The 22695-nt window shown below is 39.7% G+C and overlaps 1 pseudogene; it reads left to right on the top strand.

The window, feature by feature from the left end:
- Nucleotides 1–220: 220 nt before the first annotated feature.
- LOC121396037 lies at nt 221–22269 on the top strand (annotated as a pseudogene).
- The last annotated feature ends 426 nt before the right edge of the window (nt 22270–22695 follow it).

Genomic DNA, 22695 nt, shown 5'->3' with positions numbered 1-22695 from the left:
AGCCAATTGGACATCGACGATCCACGAGATGTGGAGTGGGTACGGAGAGAAAATGTGAACAAGGAGAACACCGGACGGGTCTAGTCTCTGATGGATCAGGGGCAGTGGCTAATGAGGGACTACTAGATGTGAACAACGTTATCAATCTATCTAGTTATCAACTTACGGAGGCGGAATCCAGAGTACTGAACCTGGGCTTGAACTTTGTTCCTGTAAGGGCATGCCAACTTTTGACACTATTGTAGACATTAACAAATTTATCCGCAGGCTTACCCTTTTGAGACATTTTGAATCTCGGTCCCATGAGACCAATACGAATGTAGATATTGATGGCAGTAACTATGCTTCTGATTCCCACAATGAGTATGATTTAAACACCATTGAGGATGAGGAAGGGGGTACATTACCTCCTGCACATGATTCATTTATGTTTACTTTTGAGGATTTATGCGCCATTACTATGTTACAGGATCTACAAGATGAACATTTTAGTGGAGACGAATTGTTTAGACCTATCAAACATACAGGTCTAAAAGATAAATCTGATTTCTATCCCATAGAAAGCAGAGGTCCACACATAGAGTTATTCCAAAAATTAGTCACTGCAGATTTATGTAGACTGAAAACCTCTGGTCATAGGGATAGGGCTGGCAATAACCTCAGTAACCAGGAACGACAGGCGCTGTCTGATCTGGCTGCTAATAAGTTTATAGTAATTAAGAATGCAGACAAGGGGGGTTCTGTGGTGGTTTTGAATGCGGATTATTACCTGTCAGAATCCCTACGACAACTTCACGATGAGACTACTTATCGGGTTTTGAACCGTGACCCCATTAGGGAGTTCCAGAGCAGACTTACACATTTGTTAGATTGGGCCAGATTTAATCATATCATTGATGAGAATGAGTTTATATACCTTAACAGATTGAGTCCCCGCATACCGATTTTTCATTGGCTACCTAAGGTCCACAAAAGTCTAGTTGACGTACGGGGCAGACCAATTGTTTCAGGTATTGGATCTCTCAATGAACCTCTTTCGGAATATGTGGATCGTTTATTATTACCCATTGTGACCTCATTACCCAGCTATCTGAGAGATAGCATAGACTGTATCAACAAAATTCAGGGGACAATTTGGCATAGCACCTATATTTGGGTTACCTTAGATGTTACCGCATTATATTCCTCCATGACAAGGGTTTGTCGGCCATTTATTTTTGGCTTAAACAATCCCGTTTGTATGGTGACTTACAGAATGAGTTCCTGGTCCAAGCGTTGGAATATTTGTTAAGTACTAACTACTTCATGTTTAATTCCTTCTTTTACTTACAGAAGCTGGGTGCGGCTATGGGGGCACGGTTTGCACCGTCATATGCCAACCTCTTTATGGGCTTATGGCAGCGCATGTACATATACGATGTTAAAAATCCTTTTCGCACACATATCGTCAAATATTTTAGATATATTGACGATTTGATCTTGATATGGGATGGGGATCCTAGTACAGTGCACGCCTTTGTTAGTTACTGTAATGACACCGGCTGGGGCATCAATTTTACCATGGAGATGGATTTACTGTCGATCCCCTGTTTGGATATTGTCTTTACTGTGAAAGGGGACTATATACATACTGAGTTATATCGTAAACCCATTACCAGGAACACCCTTTTACATGCTAGTAGTAGTCATCCTAAGCATGTGAAAAGAGGGATACCCACTGGTCAGTTTTTACGTCTGAGACGGATCTGTACCACTTGGGACTCCTTCAATAAGGAGGCGATGTCCCCTGTGGGATCGTTTCTTGGCGAGGGGTTATGCCCTAACAGACATTAAAAAGGCATATGACAGGGCGATCGGTGCAAACCGTAATAATTTATTGAATAACAAATCCAGTTGTACTAGTTCCAATACCCATACAGGACAATATACAACGATTCATACTGGATCACGATATCCCCGTGTAATTACTACGTATACATCTGATACCCCCCGCCTCCAAAAGATTATACGCAAATGTTTTGAGGCAAGATCCAGTTTTGAATAAACTTATACCTTCCCAACCAGGTTTTACATTTAGGAAAGGAAAAAGCCTAGGTTCACAATTATCACCCAGCCTCTACTCAGAGGCTAGTAACACGGCCAAGTCCAATTGGCTGAGTATCAAGGGATGTTATAAGTGCGGGAGGCCACGATGTCATTCATGTGGTCAGTGGCGTAACTAGATGTTGCTGGGCCCCACAGCAAATTAATTTTAGGGCCCCCAACATATCCAGTGTCTGTCCTGTTTTACCAACATATGTTCAAATTGCTCATCAATGAGAGCCTCATGGGGCCCCCTGTACCTCCTGGGCCCCCCTGCAGCCGCAGGGTCTGCTTCCTCTGTAGTTACGCCCCTGCATGTGATTTTATGAGGCCCTCAAAGGAATTCACCTCCAGGACAGGCACCCAGTCTTAAAGATTAACTTTTTTGCTAATTGTGGCACCAAATACGTGGTCTATCTCATTACATGTAGGTGTGGTGTACAGTATATTGGTAAGACCATTAGACCGGTCAGGAAATGGATCTCTGAGCACTTAAGATGTGTTTCTAAGTACGATAAGAGTTCAGCAGTGGCAAAACATCTATTAGAGAAACACGACGGTAGTACATGCATCTCTTTTCAAATTATTGATCTAGTAAACCCAGGTGTCAGAAAAGGAGATATGGAAAAGCGACTCCTCAAGAGGGAGGCCTTTGGATTTACACTCTAGATACCATTATGCCCAGCGGCCTGAATAGGGATTGGGAAGTTAGTCTCTTTGTAGATTGACTGAGTTACATTACATGATTTGACAGCTTTCTATTTTTGTGGCTACATCTTCCCCCTCTTTCTCTTGCGAGATTGTATTCTAGATGTGCATACATTAGTATAGTTATATATATATTTATTGTTTTTATGTATTATGGCAATTACACTGCATTCTGTATATTATATCGTTTACCAATATGTATCCCCAATGTTACAATCTCCTCCAAATTGCATTCTGCTAAATTATACAATAAGCACACATGAGTATATATTGTATGTAGACGGTCCTTATTATATTATATATTTCAATCTATATTAACCCAGAATAATTCTTTATACTATTAGGGTGTAAAGTGATTAATTCTTTAAGGGCCATATTTATACTATTAATATTCATTTATGATGGGCGATAGTAGTGACTGTGTGTTTTTATATATCTGTCTTTGTAGCATTTAATTTATAACTTAATTACTATGTTGTTTTATCTATTTCCCTAAGTGAACAGCAGAGGGGGTTAGCTACATATACGGGTATCTGGCAGAGAGCGCATTGGCTTCTTGAGGAAGTGACTAGTTTGAGTCACGAAACATGTCAAGCCATGCTCTCACTCTGCCTGCAATTCATTTACGTTTGCACAATGCTTTTAATGCAACATTCTGAATAAAATTGAAATTTTTTTAACCGTGTTGGCCCATGGATCCAGTGTTTCTGGCAGCCTGTCTGTGTGCTTTCTGAATTGTTGCTTAGTGAACCACATGACTGGAGTGGTAAGGCTGCTTGTTACTCACTTGAGGATCGCTGCTCTCCTCTCCCAGGACCTTCACTTCGGCGCTTCTAGTTTTCATATGGAGCATAGGGAAGGCAGGGCATGGAACACAGAGGGGGCAGAGGGCATGGAACACAGAGGGGGCAGAGGGCAGGCAGGGCATAAAAAAAATTTCATAAATAAGTAGGCTCCAATAAGCTCTTAAATTAAGGGCACACACCATACAGAGACACGTCCAGCAACAGCAAATGTAAGTATGTAAAAGATTAGCAGCCTCCACTGAATAGCAAACGCCCCCATATTACAGTAAGGAAGACCGCAGTAAAATCCTGCCCCAAGAAAAAAACCTAATGCTACCCAGCTCAGCCCCATACTCATTCAGTGCTGCACTGTGGCAGGGTTCTTCTCCAGCCCAGGCAATCCCCGATTGACCACCATTTGAAGAAGGCGCCGAATATGCGCTGAATGTCACGTGACGGAGACGTTCCCCGAGACTTTCGCGTGTGTGTGACGTCACCCACGGCCTGTTAGCAACTTGGAACTAGCAGCTACCGTGACAGGACAGGGAAGGTAAAGTACAGGGAGACATAAGCACAGCGGGGGCAGGATGAAAACAAGCTCTCAGCTGGGGGTTATTCTGATGATTATTATTATTTATATGGGATGCAGAGACAGACCCGGGGAGCAGTGACAGCCATCCTCTTCATTTGAGATAAATAGACATAGGGGGGGGGGGCAGTGACAGCCATTCTGTGTTGATATGAGATACAGGGACAGACTATGGAAAATTGACAGCAAGTTATTATTTATATGGGATGCAGAGGCAGACTGGTGGAGCAGTGACATTATTTATATGGGTACATAGACTGGATGGGACAGTGACAAGAATGATTTATATGGTTTACTAAAGACAGGTTGACTGCCAGGCATTATTTCAATGGGATGCAGAGACCAATTGGGGGAGCAGAGCTGTATTGTTTATATAGAATACAGAGAGGCTGGAAGAGATGTAACAGGCATTATTTAGATGTGGATACAGAGAAAGACTGGTGGGGCAAATACATGCATTATTATATGGGGTAGAGACTGGGGGAACAATGATAGACCTCACAAATAATGGTGCAGGAAATTGGCACCAATGCTGCGCTCCATCTACAGTCACTTATCTGTGCCTATGTGACATTCTCTTAAAAATTCATTTTTGTTCAGTTTCATCTTGTTTGCCTTTCTGGACTTTGTGTTCACTCTTTTCCTGATTTATGTTGTTTTTTTTGTGTGTTTTCATCCTAGTCTATTTGGATATGGGTGTATCTATGGGATATTTTGACATTACCAAACTGTATAATATGTATTTTTGTTTATTACTTAACTGGTATACCGTTAGTAAATATTTAGTATTCTCTTAGCACTAAATTATTATCTGCATTATTTTTGTAGTGACATGGTCATTTGCGTTGTATATGGCTATTGTCCATGAGTTGCAGTAATAATAGTCAAAGAAAACAATCAAACAAAAATAAGCATGTTTGACTATCCACTTACGTTGTCTCGTGCTGCTCCTTATCTCAAAGCCTACTATAGGCTGCAGTTTAGGAAATGGAGGGGTGTGTTATATGGTTAACAACCCAATTTTCCAATTTATTATAGCAAAATTTTGACTATATGGATTGTTTTTATTATTAAAAGAATACGCAGAATACATTTCCAGCACGTTTTTTGATTTTGTATGTACTTTTCTCATGTTTAGCATATGTCTATACTAGCCCTGTAAATGGTTTGTGAAAATCTTTAATCCATGCTCAGGTAGCAGTTCTCCTTTTTCTGTAGAGGCTGAATATATCCACTTTTCATATTTTTGTATAAATCCAATATTTAAAAATCTTTAATTCCATACTGGCTACAAACTCTCAACTGATCAGCACAAGTGTTAGATATGTTTATCCTGTGCCTTTTCTCCTTTTTCCAGCTTGAATGGCTGACCCCATGGCTACACAGCAGCTTGTTTATATAAACTATAGTCGAGTTGCTGAATTAAACAAACCAGTTTTACCAGTGCAGGCCAATAGTGCATTATATTTTAATGAATTTAATACACTTTCATTTGTTGGTGTTACTGCTCTTTTTACTCTTAAAAGCAAAAATATGTTTTTTTTTGTACCCACTGCAAATCTGTGTATCGATTTAATGCTTCATTGAGTCAGCTCAGTGCTTAAAATAGGCCAATTAAAGGGATTCTTTCATGATTGTTATGGTGTCGTTTTTATTTCTAAATTACACTGTTTACACTACAAATAATTCACTCCACCGTATAAAATTTCATTCCTGAACCAGTAAGTGTATTTTTTTTACTTTTAATATTGGTGTGTAGGTGCATCTCAGGTCATTTTGCCTGGTCATGTGCTTTCAGAAAGAGCCTGTGCTGCACTATGGAACTAGGCTATTGTTTCTCATACTCAATGTAACTGAATGTGTCACACTGGGACCTGGATTTTTACTACTGAGTGCTGTTTTTGGATCTACCAGGCAGATGTTATCTTGTGTTAGAGAGCTGATATCTGGTTACTTTCCCATTGTTCTGTTGTTAGGCTGCTGGGGGAAGGGAGAGGTGATATCACTCAAACTTGCAGTAAAGAGTGACTGAAGTTTATCAGATCACCAATCACATGACTGAGGACTCCCAGGAAATTGACAAAATGTCTAGCCCCATGTCAGATGTCAAAATTAAATATTAAAAAAAAAATCAGTTTGCTCTTTTGAAACAGAGATTTCAGTGCAGAATTCTGCTGGAGCAGCACTATTATCTGATGCATTTTGAAAAAAAAAACATGTTTTCCCATGACAGTATCCCTTTAAGTAAATGAAAGAGGGAGTGTATTTCTTGGTAATTGTTTAATTTTAGCAGGGGGAAGGCAGTTCAGGGAGATTGTCGCCCACAGAAGAGGCGATTAGTCGCCAGGTGACTAAATCCCCCCCGAATCTGCCTGTGTGCCCCTGCCCAAAAGAAAATAAGTTATATTCCCCCATATGTAATATAAGGCATTAAGTTTGCCCAGGTGCAGTAACCCATGACAACCAATAAGATTCTTTCATTTAAACAGATGACAAGTACATGCTACCTGCTGATTGGTTGCTATGGGTTGTTGCCCCTGGGCAAACTTAGTGCCTTTTATTACATAACCCCAATTGTCTCTAAAACATCTATTCAAAATTACTACTTACATTGTAGTATACTACTGCAGTTTGGATACCTTAGAGCTGGGGTACCCAACCTTTTGTGTCCGTAAGCCTCATTCAAGTGTAAAGAAAGTTGGACAGCAACACAAGCATGTAAAGAATTCCTGGATGTGCCAGATTTGGACTGTGATTGGCTATTAGTAGTTCCTATGTGGACTGGCAGCATACAGGAGGTTTTGTTTGACAGTACCCTGTTTTTATGCAACTAAAGTTTGCCTTCAGGCCAACAATTTACAAATAAGAACCTGGTTTGAGGCCACTGGGAACAACATCCAAGGGGTCAGTGAACAACATGTTGCTTGTGAGCCACTGGTTGGGAAACGTGGCCTTAGGGTCACAGCTATGGGCATTCCTTTGTTCCACTGACTTTTGATGAAACCGCAATAGATGCCCCTGTTTGTCATCATTCTTGATTTTACTATGGTGTTTTACTGAAGGACAAACACCATATTGAACATGCACAGAACTGTGACAGGCAGACTGCAGTGCAAAACAAACATCTCCAGGAGATTGGGTGTTACTTTGTCTTTTAAGTTTACTTTGACTCACAGTCTTCTTAGCCCGTAGTAAGAAGAATTTAGTTTAGCTTTTCCGTTTCAATGCTCACATATCTCTGGGCACCCATTGATTACATGCATAGATGACACTTTTTTTTTTTTATATAAACTGAAAAGCAGGAGACCTACAAACCCATAATCTTTTAGCATTTGCCCTGAGGCAGAGTATGTGTAGAAATGTTAACAACGGCAAAGGTGCGGATAATAGTTTTTCTTCTGTTGCTTTTAAATAAATTCATTAACTGTATGACTGCTTTTAAAATTCCAGTGCTAGGATTGACTTTTTTATATTGTTACTCAGGTGTTGCTGGCGGAGGACCTTGAAACACTCAGACTGTTCTCGAGGGTGGTAAGTACACAGAGTGTTCTGCTCGGACACCTGTACAATTAAGGGTCTGGCCACACGGGCAGATTCGTCGAGATTAGTCACCAGGCGACATCTCCTCTTCTTCACGACTAATCTTCCCTGATCTGCCTTCTGCCGGCTAAAATGAAAATCACCTGGGGGTAGGCACTCGGAGCGCTTCATTTTGTGAAGTCGCCCGTAATTGCCTCACGAGGAAACTTCGGGCAACTTCGGAAAACAAAGTGCTCTGAATATCTGCCTCCAGGCGATTTTTATTTTAGCCGGTGGAAGGCAGATCGGGGAGATTAATCGCCGCGAAGAAGAGGGGATTTGTCGCCCTGGCGACTAATTTCCCCGAATGGGCCCGTGTGGACAGACCCTAAGATTCAAAATGGAAGGACATTAAGGAGCATATTTATCAAAGGTCTAGTTATAGAGTTTTTCTTTACCTTGAATGAACTCAAATGACCTCGAAACTTGAATAGTATCTTATTTAAGATAAAACTCAAGAGAATATTACTGACCCGAAATTGAATTTGACTAAACTCGAATAGAGTTTTTTTTTCTCCAAAAAAAAAAAAAATTGAATATCAGGAAGACTATTAACATCTTCAAATGGGTCACTGGACCTCTGCCATTGACCTCTACATGAACTCGCCAGGTTTTAGGTGGCGTACTATCGAATTTGAGTTGTTCCCAAGGTCAAGGTACGATAAATCTCGAATTCGAGTTTGAATTTAAATTCGAATTTACAAGTCAAACCATAATAAATCTAACCTTAAAGGGTTTTTTTTTTTTTTTTTAATTCCTTATTTTGTCTTGGTTGCAATCCTGTGTGAAAATGTGTGGTGACTACTTCAGCTCCTTCCACACTCAATGATGTTTGCTTATCTGCTCTGTCTCTCCCCAGTCCCCTTTCTACAAGCTGACACACTTCAGGAGTGTACACTTAGGGGGCCGATTCATCAAGAGTCGAATATCGAGGGTTAATTAACCCTCGATATTCGACTGGGAACTAAAATCGTTCGACTTCGAATATCGAAGTCGAACGATTTTGCGCAAATCCTGCGATCGAACGATTCGAAGGATTTGAATCCAACGATCGAAGTAAAATCCTTTGATCAAAAAAATCACAGGCAAGCCTATGGGGACCTTCCCCATAGGCTAACATTGACTTCGGTAGGTTTTATCTACCGAAGTAGGTGGTCGAAGTATTTTTTAAAGAGACAGTACTTTGATTATCGAATGGTCGAATAGTCGAACGATTTTTACTTCGAATCGTTCGAATTCGATCGAATTCGATCGAATTTAACCAATTCGATGGTCGAAGTACCCAAAAAATACTTCGAAATTCGAAGCTTTTTACCTTCGAATCCTTCACTTGAAGTTAATGAATCGGCCCCCATAAGTAAATGATGACATAGCACAAGCACGCTATGTATACATGACTGGTATTTATGGGAACAGAGTATCTCTGTAACATGTATTCAACATTGATAAGCATCTCAAGCTTGACAATATATGATGTTATGTATGTGTGTGTGTGTGTGTGTGTGTGTGTGTGTGTGTATATATATATATATATATATATATATATATATATATATATATATATATATATATATACATACACATATACACACACACATACATAACATCATATATTGTCAACCTTGAGATGCTTATCAATGTTGAATACATGTTACAGAGATTCTCTGTTCCCATAAATACCAGTCATTGGGGGAGAAGACATTTAGGGGCACATTTACAAAGCTCGAGTGAAGGATTCGAATAAAAAAAACTTAGAATTTCGAAGTGTTTTTTTGGCTACTTCGACCATCGAATGGGCTAGTTCGACCTTCGACTACGACTTTGACTTCGAATCGAACGATTCGAACTAAAAATCGTTCAACTATTCGATCGTTCGATAATCGAAGTACTGTCTCTTTAAGAAAAACTTCGACCCCCTAGTTCGGCAGCTAAAAGCTACCGAACTCAATGTTAGCCTATGGGGAAGGTCCCCATAGGCTTGCCTATGTTTTTTTGGATCGAAGGATATTCGTTCGATCGATGAATTAAAATCCTTCGAATCGTTCGATTCGAAGGATTTAATCGTTCGATCGAACGAATAATCGTTTGATCGTTCGATCTAAGTATTAGCGCTAAATCGTTCGACTTCGATATTCGAAGTCGAACGATTTTAGTTCCTGGTCGAATATCGAGGGTTAATTAACCCTCGATATTCGACCCTTAGTAAATGTGCCCCTTAGCTTTATATACTAGTATTAGTATTATAACATATCTATCTATCTATCTATCTATCTATCTATCTATCTGTCTATATATATATATATATATATATATATATATATAGATAGATAGATAGATAGATATGTTATAATACTAATATATAAAGCTAAATGTCTTCTCCCCCGATGACTATAAATGGTAACTGAGCCTCCATACTACTATATTTCAAAATGTATTAATATGTTTTGGAATGGATGCAGAGTGTAGCATAGTGTAGGTTTGCTCATAATGTAAATTAACCTTTAGTCCTTACAATTTGCCAGCTCGACAAGGGTGGTCATTTTTTAATATATAGATGATCCATGCATATTTCATAATATATGTTGTTGTATGCTCCTAATCTAGATTCCGGAGTACTGCAGAGCTCTGGAAGAGACCGAGATTTCAGACCACTGCTTTGACCTGATCTTTGCATTTGATGAGATTGTAGCTCTTGGATACAGAGAGAATGTGAATTTGTCTCAAATAAGAACTTTCACAGAGATGGACTCACATGAGGTGTTCCGGGCAGTCAGAGAGGTAAGGCTACATGTACAATAAAGATTTAGAGCTTAGTGTCAGACAAGAGGATGGAGGTCCCTGCCCCATATAACTTACAATCTAAATGGAAGGGTAACTTACAGACACAAATAGGTGGGATATTAAATGCTGTAGGTTACAGTGAGGGTCACTGCCATATGAAGTTCATGAGGACGAGTTTGTAAGTTATTCTTTGTTTTATGGGAAGCCACAATAAGGACTTATGCAGGAGGTATGGCATATCATACTTATGGAGAATGTTCTCCTTAAACTGTAACTTAAGAACCAGTCTGAATCTCGTTACACTTTCTGATCTTAGCTCTTATTTCTTTTCAGTGTATAACTGGTTTGTCCTTTAATTAGCTGTAGTAATGGATATTTAATGATCCATTGAAGAAAGTTATGGAAGTAACTATATAGCCACAGGCACTTTTTCCTAACCTTCGTTTCTATTGACCTTGATTGGTACCATCGATTAGTTTAGAGAATTTGAGTTCTTATATTATTACCAAGGGTATTCTGAACCCTCTGCACTTTTATCAATACGTTTGTGGGATGTGAAAATAATTACTATTGGGATTTTTATCAGAACCTTAATGCAGTGCACCTTTCTGCACCATTTCTGACGCATTTTTTGGTCAGCAGAGAAGCACCCAAAATCACCTCTTTTAGCTCCTGTTTAACTTAAAGGAGAAGGAAAGCCACCAAAGCAGTTTATTGCCAATAGATAAGCAACAATAATGCAAGCTATAACACTATATTTATTCTGCAGATTGCTTTACCATACCTGAGTAAACAGCTCTTGAAGCTGTCTGTTTGTTTAGGATAGCAGCTGCCATATCAGTTTGGTGTGACATCACTTCCTGCCTGAGTCTCTTCCTGCTTGCTCATAGCTCTGGGCTCAGATTACAGCAGAGAGGGAGAGAGGAGCAAACTGAGCATGCTCAAGTCCTAGCCCTGGAGGTTTATGCTGAAAACAGGACGTCTGATACAGAAGCCCATGTGTACACAATAGAGGAAAGAAATACTGTGCTTTTTTGACAGAGGACTCAGAGCATCATTACTTTGAGGGTTGACTGGTGTATTTATATAGACCTTTCTTACTTCATTTTAGCCTTTTCTTTTAAGGCTGGTATGCATTCTCTGCCTGTTCACTCAGCTCATGGGGCAAACAGATCAGAACAGCAGAAAGTGAAGAGGAGCTGCATGTCTTCACTTCCTCACCTGCTGATGCATTGCTTTAGTCAATGTAGTGCATCAGCCCAATTTCTGAACAGACCTGGATACATAGCACATGGCTATCGATCAGAATTAGTGCCCCCCCATTCACATTTAATAATAATCATATATATTTATATAATATTATTTTTATTTTTTTGTATTTAAAATTTTTATTTTCAAAGATCAGCATATAGCAAAAATGGGTACATAGTAAAACTCAGAATCTGCAGGCACTGGACAATTCCCAGGCTGCAGCAGTATTGTGTCGCATTGGTACATAAAATACATTCCTGAGTTGTGTAATAGAGTTGCCTAAGTAGCAGGCAAGGAAATTATACAAAAAGAAAAGAAAAAGGAAGAATGAAAATGAAGAAAAGAAATGATCAAAAGGAAACAGATAAACCAAACAAACATTTGCCTTTAACACTTGCGAGTACTGTCGTCATTTCTCCACTTACAGGTTCAGCATTGGGTCAAGAAAATTTAGGGTATCCCTTGAGTCAGAGTGGGAGGACAACTAAGAGCATTTAGGTTAAAGAGATATTTCGGTATGATAACCAGGGGGACCAGACTTTGTGGAAAGATTTCTGCGCACCATTTGTGTAGCTAGTTAGTTTCTCCAGAATGAGAACATTATCCAGCCTCCGTTTAACCTCAGGAAAGTCCAAGATGGGAGACTTCCAGGCTGCTGCAATGACCTGTTTGGAGGCAGAGAAAATATGCGTTATTAATTTCCTGGTGAATTTGTTAATTCCTGGGATTCGCTTGTTGATTCCCCTGGATCCTTTTTTAGTGAAAGTCCTGTCACATTTGTAATCATCGTGTATATTCGTATCCAGAAACGGACTGCCTTGCGGCACTACCACCATATATGTAAATACGTATATAATATTATTTCTAAGGGTATTGTCCACATTAAACTTGCATGTGTGCAAAAATAGTTAAATCCGAATGCTTTCCCCAAAACATTTAAAAAAAAAAAAAGTTTCTGATTTGTGTTTATGTAATTTTTTTTCTACATTCTTTACAGACACAGGAAAGAGAAGCCAAGGCAGAGATGAGACGTAAGGCCAAGGAGCTTCAGCAGGCCAGAAGGGATGCAGAGCGGCAGGGAAAGAAGGCCCCTGGATTTGGAGGATATAGAAGTTCAGGTGGCTCCTCCATGTCCAACAATGCAGTGTCGCTGATTTCAGAGACTATTATTGAACCAGAGAAAACAAAGAGTGCTCCTGTTCCATCAAGGTATACAAGGGAGAATACATTTAAGAAATGTAACTGCAAACCAGATTAAAATAGAAGCAAATCTACCGAAGCAGTTTATTGCCAATAGATTAGCCACAATAGTGCAAGCTATAAATCTATATTTATTCTGCAGAATTCTTTACCATACCCGAGTAAACAGCTCTAGAAACTCTGTTTGTTTAGGAAAGCAGCTGCCATATTAGCTTGGTGTGACATCATTTCCTGCCCGAGTCTCTCCCTGCTCACTCATAGCTCTGGGCTCAGATTACAGCAGAGAGGGGAGGAGGGAGAGAGGAGCAAACTGAGCATGCTCAAGTCCTTGCCCTGAAGGTTTAAACTGAAAACAGGAAGTCTGATACAGAAGCCCATGTATACACACTAGAAGGAAAGAAATGCTGTGTTTCTTTTGATAGAGGACTCATTATGTTGAGGGTTTACTAGTGTATTTATATAAAGTAGACCTTTCTGATAAAGATTACTTAGTTTTAGCCTTTCCTTCTCATTTAACTGCATATTATTATTATTATTTAGTGGGAAGTGTAGAATTATGGTTATCAAAAAGTGTTTAGATGAAGCTTATTTTCTTGCCACCTGAAGGCCTTCTGGTTCTGGCAAAGCCCTGAAACTTGGAGCAAAAGGAAAGGAGGTGGATCATTTTGTGGACAAACTGAAATCTGAAGGAGAAACTATCGTCACCCCTTCATCTGGCAAGAGACCGTCAGAAGTGGCCAAAGTGCTTGCTCCCCCTGTGAACATGGAGAGGTCAGTGTTGAGTGTTGAGAATTTACAATGACAGTCTGATATTTTCAGTTGTGGTAAAATAGGCTTCAATCTGTTTTAACCGGTATTTTTTGTGCGGTATATATACACCTAAATAAGAAAAGTTAATTCATGCTTTTATGTTTAGTTAAATGTGAAGAACCCTATATTTGTTCTCTTAACATTTGAGTGGAAGAAAGGTTAGCAAAGGAAAAACAATCAAAACTTCTTTAGCATTCATATCTGTTGGAAGGGGGCATAATGCACTCATTTACAAGGAATACAAGTGACAATTTGAACATTTTTAGATTTTTATGTTCAAAGCTGCCTTTATCAGACCAGCTTTCCATTTGTTGACTGGTAACTTACATATTCATTTTTATATCTGTAACAATTTGTTGGTTAAACAAAACAAGCTTGTGCCAAATCGCTTTCCTTTCATGCTATAATCCCTATGTCTGCTTTGCATCTCCCAACGGGGCCATGGGAATATTTTTTCAGTGAAATGTGAACAGATTTCTGATACTTTTTTTTTATTTTGTAGAAAAACAACCCTTGACATTTTATAGACTAAATCTTTATTTTTATCCACAGTGTTCACTTAAGAGTTGAAGAAAAAATCTCCCTTACCTGCAGTCGGGATGGAGGCCTTCAGAATATGGAGGTCCATGGACTTATCATGCTCAGGGTGTTGGATGACAAGTTTGGCAGGATTCGTGTCCACATTGATAATGAAGTTAAAAAAGGAGTACAGCTGCAGGTAAGGAATCAAAATGGATTAATATTAATTTTAAATACATAAACAAGTAGACCTTTTTAACAATGTCTTTGTATACCATGCTTTGTACACTCATTTACAGTGGTACAGTGGTGGTAAGGCTGAAAAATTAAGTGAAATCTTTTTATAGACATTCAGTCTGATTATCAATGGCTGCCATATATTATTTTGTTTTCTTGTCTCAGACTCATCCTAATGTAGACAAAAAAATTTCACTTCAGATTCCGTAATTGGGCTGAAAAACCCGGAAAAATCCTTCCCCGTGAATAGTGATGTGGGCGTCTTGAAGTGGAGACTACAGACCACAGAGGAGTCTTTTATTCCCCTCACCAGTAAGTACTGAGTTAACTTGGTTACAAACAGGACGCCCAAATCCATATTAAAGTTGATATTACACATTAATATATGGACAAGCCTTATTTAAAAGATAGCCACAAACAGCATATGAGATAAGAATGAAAACCAGGTAAAGTGAAAAATAGCTAATTGTTTTAAGCAGTGGCGTAACTTCAGATGCCAGGGCCCCCCTGCAAAAAATTTTTCAGGGCCCCCTCTGCAGAAAATAGTGGGAGGATTTCATTAAAGAATGTAAAAATGGGATTTTATATGTTTGCCCTTACAAGGTATTTTAGGATTGTGTAATGAAGAAACTATTTTAAATTCCATTTTAGTGCTTACTAAGAGTGAAATGAAACTAACAGCAGGGGCCACATGAAGGGTCAATTTACTTGGTACAACAGGTCCCCCTATTACTGTCAAAACATCATCCTTTTGGAGGGGAAAAAATGTTACTTCCTCTTTTAATTTTCCCCCAAACTGGCTTATGTTTCAGATCCTGCTCAAGCCCTTTTGTTATTGTGTAGTCTCTTGGTTTTTTACCATTGACTTTGGTTCCTGCCACCTGCCCTGGCTTCTAACCAGGCCAGATGGGCTGCTGTATGTTGCCATAGACAGTCACTATTTATTGGGCTGGAGGCTGTGTCAGACTGGGGTGCTAGGGGACCACCAAAAAACCTTAGACCGTTGGCCCACTAGAAAAGCTTAACCCATGGTCCATAAAACCTTAGACCGTGGGCCCACTTTCCAAACTATTATTCCTTCTCTCCTCACTCAACCTTTTTATTTTCCTAGTCTTTTATATCTACTTTCAATTTTCTTCTATTATTTGTTTTCATAAAGAAATAGGAAATGACCAAGAAATAGGCCAAATGATTAGAAGCAAGAGGGGCCACTGACACCTGGGCCCACCGGGAGTTTTTCTGGTATCCAGGTGGGCCAGTCCGACACTGGCTGGAGGGGGGTGATCAGGCCTCTGTGTACTTGGAATGCCAGGGCCTATTGTGAATTCCAGTCCAGGCAACTTCTAACTTGTCCCTGACTGCAATTTTTGCGTCATCCCTGTGATGTGCACCCTGATACTACTAATCAGGGATGCTCCTGCCATGAAGGAAGGTGAGACCCTTGCATCAGTGATTGATGATCATAGTCTGGCACCAATCACATCTTCAGTCAGAGAGTCACCTGCTTTTGAACTTCCGGTGTGGGGGGAGGAAGTGGTACAAAAACTCAGCTTGTAGTGGCTACCTTCATGGTGTGGGGCCCCAGGGGGCACGGGCCTGATTGGATGAAATTGGCCAAAGTCCGGCACTGATTGCCAGCGCAAATGTCCCGAAATAGTCACTGCCTGTTGTGCATATTTCCAAGGAAGCAGGTCCCGCTGGGCCCCCTGTACCCCCCACAACTGCTGGGTCTGCTTCCTCAGAAGTTACGCCACTGATTGCTGTTGTTTATTTTACAGAAATGCTGGTTTTAAAGGGGCCATTTATCTACTATTATTGAGACTTGGAGAGGGTTGTATTCAAAGACTATTTGAAAATGCAATTTTGTAATGCTTTTATTTTACATAATGTTTACAAATGATTTAGTATTTTGTTCCCCCTTTTATTCACTGGCTACATCACTTTTACTGTAATTTGTACTCAAACTGGCCGTTGAATCATAAATGTGCAAACATAAGCTAAATTAACCCCTATTCACTTCTGGTCCCCACAGTCTCAGGGAGTCTATTACACCCCACATCCAGCACAGGATTCTATTTCCCACTTATCTGTCGGGTTACTAATAATAGTGTGTGCATTACTGACCCCTGGAAACACCAGGACCTGCACAGGGACGTTCCATTCTGATAAAGACAAGTGCTTTCTTTCTGCTTATTTAAATAATGAAATAAAAGGCCATACCTTATTGTGTGCACAGAACATTCCTTTGTAGCATACTTGCTATCCCAGGTTTAAGGTTGGAATTTCTAGAAGCTATCATGGTGTCATACAGGGGAACATGACGACGTATAGTCTGAGGAATAGGATCGGTATGAGACTGTCATCATAAATCACTGTGCACGCTCTTAAATAAAAAAAACTTTGTGCGGTACAAAACTTTATCTCACGTAACACGCTGCACACAGTGATTTATGATGATACTCTGGCACCGATCGCATTAGAGAGTCTTCTGCTTTTGAACTTCCGGTGTGGGGGCAGGAAGTGGGACAAAAACTCAGTGATTGTCAGCGCAAATGTCCCGAAATGGTCCCTGCCTGTTGTGCATATTACCGAGGAAGCAGGTCCCGCAGGGCCCCCTGTACCCCCGGGCCCCCCCGCGACTGCGGGGTCTGCTTCCTCGGTAGTTACGCCACTGGTTTTAAGCAATACTGACTTGAGCCTGAAATAATGAATTCAAATACTATATTTTATATAACAAATATTCTGTACTAGTCTTTTCTCCTTCACTTATTGACACTTATAAGTTTTTATTAAAGGAACAGGAACACCAAAAATTAAAATGTTTTAAAGGAATGACAATGATGTACTGTTGCCCTGCACTGGTAAAACTGAGTTGTTAGATACAGAAAGCTGCAAGCTGCTGTGTAGCCACAGGGGCAGCCATTCAAAGCTGAAAAGGGAGAAAAGGCACAGGATACATAGCTGATAAGCTCTGTAGTATACAATGGGATTCTTCAGAATTTATCTACTTTGTATCCTGGGCTTGAATGGCTGCCCGATGTCTACACAGCAGTTTGTTTATATAAACTACAGTTGTCTTTCTGAAACAAATACACCAGGCAGGTCCAAAGTCTGCGGAACAATTGCGGCCTGTTTTCAAATTTACAATACATCAAACCTTAGCGTGGTAATGGCGGAGCCTATGAGATTTAGGAATCGTATTTATCAATTGATGAAAGGTTACCATCTAGCATAGAACTACACCGGGGGGCCAGAAAATGCCTTGACTGTTTGTAAAAAGGATGAAATAAAATTGCTAACAGAACATTTTAAAATGTGTACAAATGTCTTTTTCTTACCTTAGTTAACTGTTGGCCATCAGAAAGTGGGAATGGCTGTGATGTTAACATAGAATATGAGCTTCAAGAAGAAAGGCTGGAGCTGAATGACGTTGTCATTACCATTCCTCTACCGTAAGTGATGCAAACAAGGCACAACATTTACAGTGTAAACATGGGTATAGCAACAATCTCATTCTCTCCTTTTTGCAGGCAACCTATTCATAGTGTGTGTTTTTCCTGAAGGTCCAAGTATAAGGATGTTCTGTATTCAGTATTAAGCTACGACTCCTATTTATAGCTTGGAAGAATCTCCCCCTAGTTATATTCTATGGATGCTACAAATTACCATTGGCAGTATACAGTTAGGGCCATAAATCTTTGGACAGACAACTTTTTTTCTAATTTTGGTTCTGTACATTACCACAATGAATTTTAAATAAAAGAACTCAGATGCAGTTGAACTGCAGAGGTTGAACAAAAAGATTGCATAAAAATGTAATCACTTCATTTCAGGGGCTCAAAGGTAATTGGACAATTGACTCAAAAGCTATTTTATGGGCAGGTGTGGGCAATTCCTTTGTTATGTCATTATCAATGAAGCAGGTAAAAGCCCTGTAGTTTATATGAGGGGGGTACTTGTACTTGGAAGATTTTGTTGTGAACAGACAACATGCAGTCAACGGAGCTCTCCATGCAGGTGAAACAAGCCATTCTTAAAGGACCAGTAACATCAAAAAATTCGTTAGTATACAATGAAAAAATAACACCAAGACAAATTAAAGTTTAAAATAGCAAAGCCTCCCAGGAGCAGCAGTAGGAATGCAATGACGGCAGGCTCCCCATTGGATTCACAAGGGGTGCAGGAAAGTAGAGGAGGGCAGTGCGTCCATTCCTGCCTTGAAGAACCAGTTACTGTTCAGCGCTGTGGACATCTGCGAGCTGCCGGCCGGTTACTGTTCAGCGCTGTGGGCCAGGAACCTCCCTTTCTTTCCAGATCTGCACATAACCGACCAGGTGGCTCTGTTGCGACGAACCCGGAGTTAGCTGCTCAGTGCTCCATGCCCCTTCATGTGGCCCCTCTCCTGGCTGCTTCTGGACTCCATGCTAATATACCACACTGAACACACACCCTGCGGTATCGGCACCGGTTCTTCAAGGCAGGAATGGACACACTGCCCTCCTCTACTTTCCTGCACCCCTCGTGAATCCAATGGAGCCCGCCGGCATTGCATTCCTACTGCTGCTCCTGGGAGGATGAAGAAGAGCTGGAGAATGAGATGGCTGCAGAGGACACGCTGTCAGTGAATAGCCAGGGAGGAGAAGTCAAGCGCTGCAGAATGGATGGTCGCCTTTTCTGAAGAGGACAGGAAGTGGAGTTTATGTAATTTATTTCTTAATAAAGAAAACTTAAACTTTAATTTGTCTTGGTGTTATTTTTTCGTTGTATACTAACGAATTTTTGAAAAATTTTTTTTGATGTTACTGGTCCTTTAAGCTGCAAAAACAGAAAAAACCCATCCGAGAAATTGCTACAATATTAGGAGTGGCAAAATCAGTTTGGTTCATCCCGAGAAACAAAGAAATCACTGGTGAGCTCAGGAATGCAAAAAGACCTGGACGTCCACAGAAGACAACAGTGGTGGATGATCGCAGAATCATTTCCATGGTGAAGAGAAACCGATTCACAACAGCCAAACAAGTGAACAACACTCTCCAGGAGGTAGGTGTATCAATATCCAAGTCAACCATAAAGAGAAGACTGCGTGAAAGTAAATACAGAGGGTGCACTGCAAGGTGCAAGCCACTCCTAAGCATCAAGAATAGAAAGGCTAGATTGGACTTTGCTAAAAAAAACATCTAAAAAACAACTGAAAGCTGCTACAGTAAAGGCCTGGCAGAGCATTAAAAAGGAGCAAACCCAGAATCTGGTGATGTCCATGATTCAAGACATCGGCCAGTCATTGCCAGAAAAGGGTTTTCAACCAAGTATTAGAAATGAACATTTAATTTTCAGTTTTTTAATTTGTCCAATTACTTTTGAGCCCCTGAAATGAAGTAATTGTGTTAAAAAAAAGACTAGTTCCTCACACTTTTTATGCAATCCTTTTGTTCAACCATTCAATTAAAGCTGAAAGTCAGTAGTTCAACTGCATCTGAGTTGTTTCATTTAAAATTCATTGTGGTAATGTACAGAACCAAAATTAGAAAAAAAGTTGTCTGTCCAAAGATTTATGGACCTAACTGTATTGCCCACTATCAATGTAAACATGGAGCATGGTTTTTGGAGCCTCTTTGTAATTGTAGATTCATTCACTTTGATAACGGTATTGATGAGAGCTACCTGTAGGTCCTTTGATAAAATTCTGGAGATCTTAGAGACTTTGAGCTTGTGTTCTGCTTTTGGTCTGGTCCTTCTGGTACTGCCTGGCAAGGCAAGTTGGCAGTTTTTTTCTAAAACCTTTCCACTTCTAGATGATGTTGTAAATAGAAGATTGTAAACTATTTTGGGCAGGGCCCCCAAACCTTTTTTATTGGTTTTGTATTTTTTGTTGTATGCTTAGGGGCTGATTTATTACGGTTCGAATTGTTAATTCGAATTTCCATTATATTTGTTGTATCAGCTTTATCAATATTGTAGAAATGAAGGTAAAGATCTGCATATATAGTTCCCAAGGGAGTAGCATTCTTTCTCTAGGGGCTATGATAGTAAGGGGGAGATTTCTCAAGGCTTGAATTGAGAATTCAAATTTGCCAATTTTTTTTTATGGTCAAAACTGTCATTCATCTAGGGAGTTATTCAAATTCGATTTGAGTTTTTTAAAAAAAAATTGAATTCAATTTTTGAGATTTATCATACTATGGCATTTTAAAAACTTGAATTTGACAATTCACCACCTAAAACCTGCTGCATTTCTGGTTAAGACGTCCAGGGAACAATTTGGAGAAAATTGAAGGGTTTTTTTTTTAGATTCAAATTGAATTCGATTTGAGTTTTTTGGTCAATTTAATTCATCCGAGTTTGAAAAATTTGATTTTTTTTAAAATAAATTTCGATTGGTCGAATTTATGGGAGTTTGTAAAATTCGACCTTTGATAAATGTGCCTCTACGAGTGCGAACGAGACTAAAATTTGAATGCAGTTGAGTGACCTACTGCATATAAGTTTGGCACTTATTTAAGTGTTTTGAGCTGCCTTTATTGTAAATTGATACTTGTACTTTGGGTGCAATTTTTTTTTGTTAACACCGCTGTCATTTTATTTTATTTCCATCAGGGCTGGAGTAGGATCTCCAGTAATAGGAGATATAGATGGAGATTATCACCATGACAGTAGGCGAAATACACTTGAGTGGACACTGCCAGTTATAGATTCCAAGAACAAGACTGGGAGCCTGGAGTTCAGCATCGCTGGACACCCAAATGACTGCTTCCCTGTCACCGTCTCTTTTGTGTCCAAAAAGAACTACTGTAGCCTACATGTTAGTGCAGAAAAGTTGTTGTCTCTCTACTTGCTCCATGCCTTTTAATGTATTCAATGCAAATGTCTGCTCTAATATATTTTATTAATATTGTTTATTGTAAAGTGAACCTATTGCTTTTTACATAATAAGCTTTTGCTTAATGCATTACGGTAAATACACACAATATATTATATTGTAATACATTATTGCAGACCACTGAAATGACCTTCCGATCTTTTTTTACAGGTGACCAAAGTAAACCAGGTGGATGGAAACAGTCCAGTAAGATATTCTACTGAAACATCCTTCCTGGTGGATAAATATGAAATTCTGTAACAGAGTGAAGAGTCGACCACAGCAATTTTGTCTTTCTGTGCAAGTTGGAAAAGAAGCATCTGAAGGATTTCTTTCTGCCCTGAAACATACAGTCGTGCAGAAAATAAATGTATATTTTTTCTGCAGATTTTGTCCACTCCAGCCTTTTGAGAGAGAGAGTAAAACCCACAGATTTATTTTCCTGTTCTGTTTCAGTATATTAATCTCTTTGTTGTAAGAGGTATAGTGATTTGCATCCTCGTTATTTCAACAAAGATTTGTTTTTTTCCTCCCTCCTACAACCCATCCCATTATTATGGGATGTGAATATTGCAAACAATGATAATTTATATATCTGAGGTCCTGTTAACATTGTGTCCAGTTTTGTTTTGGATTAGTCCAATTTCTCTGCCTTAGTCATCATTAAACCTTCCCTGCCATTTATTTGAAGAGGAATTGGGTGGTTTATTGAGGGGGGGGGGGTTCTGGGAGCACAGACAATTTGGGGAAGAGGGAGATGGAACATGTTCTCCTGAAGCCCTGTTAATTTGCATAGAAGATCTGCACATTCCATAGTAAACACAGAAATACTGTTCTGTAACCCAATAAATAAATCAAACTTAAAGTGGAAATGGAGTTTGTCTTTACAAAGAATTTGAAAATATAAAATGCTGGAGAATAGGTGCCTAGCCGTTATCTTGTGTTAGGGAGCTGCTATCTGGTTACCTTCCCATTGTTCTGTTGTTAGGCTGCTGGGGGGGGGGGGGGAAGGGAGGGGGGTGATATCAATCCAACTTGCAGTACAGCAGTAAAGAGTGACTAGTTAACGGGGTAAAGGTGTATCATGTCCTTTCCAATACGAGGTTCAATATTATCACACACTATCTAGAAAGGGATAACTATGGCGCGGGTTAAAATTATGTCGTGGAACGTACGGGGTTTGGGGGATCCAATCAAAAGGAGACTAGTGTTTGATTTTATTCGAAAGTACAAACCCCAGATCATTCTCCTACAGGAGACTCATTTATTGAGAGATAGGGTGCTGTCATTAAAGAAAC

Source organism: Xenopus laevis, chromosome 7S (genome assembly GCF_017654675.1).
Source record: "Xenopus laevis strain J_2021 chromosome 7S, Xenopus_laevis_v10.1, whole genome shotgun sequence".
Lineage (NCBI taxonomy): Eukaryota > Metazoa > Chordata > Amphibia > Anura > Pipidae > Xenopus > Xenopus laevis.
Note: the sequence above shows the minus strand (reverse complement) of the source record. Positions and strands in the feature narration are given on the sequence as shown.